Consider the following 6,902-nt stretch of genomic DNA (forward strand, 5'->3'; position numbering starts at 1 on the left):
ATATATTAGCCCTTTTTGAAAATTGCTTAGACTCAGAGGTGCAACTATTGAAGCTTCATGGCCTAAACTGTACTGACCCCTTCCAAAGCCTAAACATCTCTCCATAGTCTTGCATTCTTTTTTTCCTAATGAGAGCTCCCAGATGTGTGTAAGATCTTTCAAATTTCCTGTCTGTCCCTTGTTTTGATCTGTTAATTTGCTATGGGCAGAGCCTATGTCTTCTTTTTCTTTTTGGTCAACTGCACACCAGCACGTAATAGTTTATTCTAGAATGGATGCATCAGTGAATGAATGATTGAGACATCTACCATAAGGTTGGGAAGGAAGGAAAAGACTAACAGTAATGTAGGCCATGGGCAAGATGTAGAAGCACTTATAGACCAAGGAGTGACCTGATTCCTTAGGAATACCAAAAGAGGGACACTATCCAGGACACTAGGAACTGAGCAAGATGGTGAATCAGATGTCACACAGAGAGCAAACGTCAGAAAGCAGTCAGAAAAACAAAAGCTTGGAATGTGCAAATACTGGTGAGCAGAACAGGACAGAATGGTCCAAGACCAGGCTAATGGCCAAGAAAACAGAAGAAAGACAATGATGGTCAGAAGACAGAAACGAAACAGCATAAGTGAGCAGGCACTTCCTGTACTTGAGTTCTACAGCTTTGTCTCTGGAACTAACCTGGAAAGGCAGCTCAGAGAAGGCAGGAATTCAAAGCATCAGTCAGCAGATGAGGCCTGAAGGGGGAAAAGGGCTCTCTCTGACTGCCAGCATTTTTCTTACTTAGGTTGATGTCTGGGGGATACCTGTTTCCAAGCCTGGGCATCTACCGTAAATTGAAGGATGAAAATGCTGCTGAGTTCACAAAGCCCTCTTTAAAAAGAATTTAAAAGAATTTAAAAAATCTGTATCTACCCTGTTTTGAGGTATTCCTTTTAAATATTTGCTTTCAATGATGTAACAATAAATGGTTATGTTGTAGTGTGAAATCAGGACCGCAGTTATGTAAAGGAGGCAAAAATTGCTTCATTAAAATGCATGGAGGGAGAAACGATGGATTATAGTATAGATCATGTTAGAGATGAGCAGATTCCTGAGCACCAGGCATACAAGGGAGACAGATTAATGAAAAATAAATAAAGGGCCTTCAGGAAAACAGCAGGAAGCTGCGCACTGGTCTGCTGCATATCACAGAATCTAAGTCCAGAGGTGTAGGGAAATGATTTCTTTTCATTTGGGATGTTGATTTTAAAATTAATGTTATTTGTTTCTTTCTATATTTCACATTTTCTTTATCTTTTATATAATTAAATATTTTTTAAGTAGAAAATATCAACTTGATGGGGCATCTAAGGCAGATTGCTTACCCTGGAAAAAGTCACTGGAAAGGTACAATTTCTTAATGGTATGGACAATTATTGAAAAATATAAATAATAGAATTGCTCCTTCTTATTATGACTTTGTTATGTGTTTTGCCTGAGAAACTTCATGGATCTGACTTTGAAGAGGAGACTACTTAAATTGCTGGGAAGAGAACAGATTTGGAGGTCAGATGACCCAGAGTTCAAAAGCCAACCCTAACTAACATCTGTAACATGTGAGTCAGACAAATCACCAAGGGTATTTGAGCTTCAATATTTGGAAGGATAAAAATGGCACTTGCCTTAATTACCTCAGCGTTTTCAGTGCATCTCAAATGATTCATTTTTTGAAGCAACCCTGAAAAAGTTGTATAAATATGAACTGTCAGCTCTGTGTAACAAACTCTATCAGACTCCAGGTGATTCCAGTTTCACATAATCTCTATAACCAATGGAAATATACACCTACCCATTAACTGTCAATACTGACAACAAGAGATGGGTAATGACTGTTTTTAAGAATGATGTTGGTTTCTGATTATTTAATCATCTAAAACTTAAATTTATACTTCCTGCAATGTGTAAGGTTAAATGACACACCTCTTGAGTCCAATGAACTCTAAAGCATAATAGTAATTATATATACTACTGAACATCTAGCTGTTTAGGTGTTTAAGAGTTGTAAGGCAAGTAAAAGTAGCCAAACTACATATAAGCACTCTGAGAAACGTTGGAAGATGATAGCAACTATAATCTAGCAATAAATCTCTGTGGCAGCAAACAATGCAAATAAAATGAAATTCTGTGACAACTCTCTATGCTGAAGTGGACCCTCCATGGGTCACTGGTCTTCTTCCCTGAGGGGAAACTTAGAAGAAGGGAGGTTAATGGGAAGAACTGAAGCTGTGTAGCAGCATCTAACCTTGAAGCTGATACAAATACATACCAGGTCCCTCCTCCACTTGGACTCTAACTTCCCCTCACTCAGCTATCACATTGGCTGGACTTGGTGGCTTACCTGAGTAGATGATCCAGACTTATCCCTGAGGCTTCTGAGCTTCTGGAAGCCATGTTCCTTGCAGTCAGAGTTGCTGTGAATATTTATGGTCAATATCATCAAATGAAGAGGTACCTAAGTAGCTTGAGTTTTACATGTATCCCTCCAGTGCATCAAAGCAGCCTTATGTTCTATCTGGTCATGAGGGACCACTGCCCCCTGCCAGGATGATGACTTCTTTTTTTGCCTCTTACTTTCTAAACACAGGGACTCCAAAGTGCTACAAACAATAACTTATAGCTGTCTTCTTGCTGTTTCCCCTTGCAAGACTATACTCTTTGGGGACAAGGACCCTTAACCCTTCAAGTCCAAAATCATGGGGATGGGAAGCAATACTTCCTCAAACAGGTCACTGAGACTGACAGTGAGTGGGGATATTCCTCCTTCTACCACTTGATTCCATGTTACTTCCACTTGAGACATGGTGCTTTATAAAGTCTCTGATTTATTGTACGATGTTGTCTCCAATCCAGTGCTTCAGGCCAGTCCTCATTTTCTAACTCCATGAAGCCAATTCCTTCTAGATGCTACACTTTGTAGCATGATTATTGGATCCCATGGTGATAGACACATTCCTTCTTCCTTCACTATGAAGATTCCTTCAGCTCTACCTCTTCGGGAGCATTTATGGAGATGATTCTACTCCAGGCTTCCAGACTCCAGCTGCTCCCAGTCTGGGAAATCACTATAACATATCTGCCTTTGCTGAGCTTTTTATTGTGTCCCAAACTGAAATTCTGTTATATTGAGCCTGCTTTCATCTGTGTCTGATCTCCGGCTGCAGGAGATGGGGGCTCCTTAGGTACCAGGTACCTAAGTCTTCTCTCACTTATAGGCTTTGTTAACCACCTGAGCTGTTTGTTTTTTTCCCCCTCAAAGTATCCCTCACCTCCAAAAGCATCAATACAACCTAACAATAACCAACCTGCATGCAGTTTTTATAGCTATTATTCCCATAGCTTTTAAAAACCTGAGTGATCACAGTGATAAGATGTTCCTCTCTACTTGGACATTTTCCTCACGTCATCACAGATAAAATCTTCATCAGTTGGACCACTACCTTATACCGGGGAGCAGAGCATCCATGCCCCATATTCCTTTCAGGATGTAATTCTTCTTGTCAACAAGGCAATAAGTGAGTTTTTCCCTGGATCCTGTCTTGTGGCTGGTTCTTGGACTACTGCTAGACCTGATTGCACCAATTCAGGCTCTCTGAGAAGCAAACAGCAAGACGGGGTTAAATGCTGGAGAGATGCATTGGGGAACTGCCTATGAAGGATAAGGTGGCCATGAGAAGCCAAGACAGAGACCTTCACATAACAATGCAGGTGTGACATCTGTGAAGGAGGATGGAGTAGGAGAAGCCTCATACTGCAGGACAGCTCTGAGGACTTCTCACCCAGGCCAACATGGACAAGCTCCTCCCATGCCACGGTTGTCTGTGAAAGGAGTCAAGGAACCACTTGGTACCAGTAGCTCTGCTACATTCAATCACTGACTAAGAGCATCCCCGGGAAAGAAAGCCTTGGCACCGCAACTGGTCTGAGGTACAGCTGCAGCAACTCAAGCTGTACCTCACTTGCACCCTCTCAGCAAGTCCTTCTTAGGGAAGTCTGCACCATGCTCCTACATAGTACCACTTACATTTTAAAAAAAAGCACATAGCATGGTGTATTTGAGTAAAGGAAGTACCTATGAAATTCTGAGTATTTCAAGTTTCATATTCATATTAATGGATATCAGAATAAATCACCATCTTGGTATGCATCTTCCTACATTTGATGTAGAGCAAGATGAACATGATGTGCAAATATTTTATTAATGAAAATTATGATTTACCAGAATAGCATGCTACACCAGGTTACAGCTATTATTAAGCATCAAAAAGAAAGGTTAGAGTACTAGTACATTGCCTCTCTGATGAAAGAATTACATACCAACCAGCAATGAATAGTCAAGAGACACTTCAAGCAAACATAAAAGAAGAATTTTCTGACATGTACATTTTCTCTCATTTTTGGACACTGTTTGCTGTTCCTATGCTAAATTTATGTTGTATTTGTTTCAAAGAGATGTATTTAGAATGGGGCATAAAATTTCCACTCGCTTCTAAGGGCAACAAACACACAAGTCTTTATCCTGCCATTTAATCTCTTCATAGATATTTTTCTTTCCCATCTAATAAATCCTCTTTTCTGTATCCGAATGAATCTTAAATCAGTCACATCAGGGTAGAATGATAATCATGCATATGATGTGAAGTGGATCTACATAGTAATAACATGAAACGTGATGAGTTATCATGTGAGCTGACTGGCATGGGAAGACACTGTTTAATTCAAGTTTCAAATAATTCAGGTATTTTTGTTTTTAGCTGAAAGTATCTGGCCCAGGAGCCTTTTATCATGGCTAACGCACCAGATAGTTTGCCTCATTTGTGATACTCTTACCCAGTTCACATTGTTCTTTTTCTGAAGTCCTCAAGAACTTAATATCAAAATCGTTCAATACACATCTATTTGTGTTATTCATGATTTATTGTACCAATCCTACCTCTATTGTCATCCTATATGTCCTAGAAATTGTTAATAATGAAATATATGAAATTAAGAATAACTCTGAATACTCTAAATGGCAAGACAAACATGTAAATCCACAATAAAGGGTTATTCCTGAGATAATAACAAAGTACTCTGGAACTAATCAACATGCAGACGGATACTCTTACATGGTCTTTCTACTAAATGCCATTCGGCCAGGTCTTTGAAAAAAATCGCATGGTTCTTTTCCAACACCTATAATAAACACAGGATCTATCACAGGTTGAATATCCATAGTAGGTATCATTAAATACTTCAGTTTCCATTAATAGTGTCACGTTTAATTTTTGTTGACTGTGTCTATCAGCAATAATCATAATGAATCCAGTAAAGAACCAAGAGATATTGCATGTGTTTCTTGATGAAAAAAAAATGACAAGAGCCTTCAGTGTAACCAAAATCAATGGAGGTACCATGAAGGTGCCCCAAGGATCAAAACATAATGTGTCACATACATGTGTGGTGGCACACACCTTTAATCCCAGCAGTAAGAAGGCAGAGGACAGTGGATCTCTGTTAGATTGAGGCTAGCCTGGTCTACATGGTAAGTTCCAGGCCTACTGGGAAAAACAAACAAACAAAAAGAAACAGAAAAAGCCATCATAATACCTCAGAAAGAATCAGCCTTCTCTTTTTCCAAACATTTAGTCATTCAATATTTTTTTTTAATATTGACTGAATGCTCTGTTGATATCAGGCACTGTGTTAGGTATTGAGGACAAAATCTAATAAACAAAATTGAAAATGATCCCTACCCTTGTGGTAGGGCAGAAAAGCAATTAATTAATTAATTACTTAATTAGTTAAATGTATACTGAATCAGCTAGTTATACATGTTTCAGAGTAAAGTAAGTTAGAAAAAGGTGGCAGACACTTTAGAATTGGAGTTTTAATAAGACTGGTCGGGTAAGGCTTGTCTGACCTGTACAGCAAACAAAGACTTGGCCAAAGGAATAAGCAGTGCAAATACCTCAAGCAAGATTGGTCTATGCAGAAGGTTAAAAAGCACTAGAGGGCCCTGGCCAGAGAGCATGCCCAGAGTTTCTAAGGTGCTGTGAAGAGCCAATGTAGGAGAAGGATGGTGAGAGAAAGAAGAGAGGAATAACTAGGACCCAGGCTCTTCTGTGCCTCAGCGACCATTATAAGGACTTTGGCTGTTACACTGAGGTGGGGGCCACTGGGAGAATTGGAGTAGGGGAATGACATGATCTGGTTCCTTCTCAAAAGGTTAACTAGACTACGTGAAGAAAAGGTTGCAGAAGAACAAGAGCAGGAATGGGAGACAGGAGGAAGAGTCCAACACGGTCGATTCTGCATGCACTTTGAAGGTAAAGCGACTGGACAGGGTTGCAAATGCAGAAAGGGAGTCAGACTGACAATTGCAGTTTTTCACCTGGCCAGTTAAAAGACTAGACTCATTGCTTGCTGACCTGGAGAATTTCACAGCAGTGAGTTTAGGGAGGAGAACTAGGACCAGTGCTTTGGGTATGTCTATTAGAATCCAAGTGTAGATGGCAGATAGTTGCTTGTCAGTACTTTGGGAAGATGATGAGACAGAAGATAAAGATGTTGGCATCATCAGTCAACAAATGACTTCAAATCACTCAAATGGAAGTAAGCACAGAGAGAAAAGAATTTTAAGACCTGAGTCCTGGGAAACACATACATTTGAAGACCATGAAAAGAGGATCAAGTCAGTAAAGTGTTTGCCTTGCAAGCACAAAAAGCTGAGTTCAATCCCCAGGACCCATGTAAAAAAAAAAAAAAAAAAAAAAAAAAAAAAAAAAAAGAAAAAAAAAAAACGAGGTAGGAGGCCAAAAAAGGAAAATCCCCGGTGTCCCTCCCACTATTGGGATCTCATATTAAAATTTTTAATTTTCTTT

The sequence above is a fragment of the Nannospalax galili genome, unplaced genomic scaffold (genome assembly GCF_000622305.1).
Source record: "Nannospalax galili isolate Female #2095 unplaced genomic scaffold, S.galili_v1.0 scaffold490, whole genome shotgun sequence".
In the NCBI taxonomy this organism is placed as follows: domain Eukaryota; kingdom Metazoa; phylum Chordata; class Mammalia; order Rodentia; family Spalacidae; genus Nannospalax; species Nannospalax galili.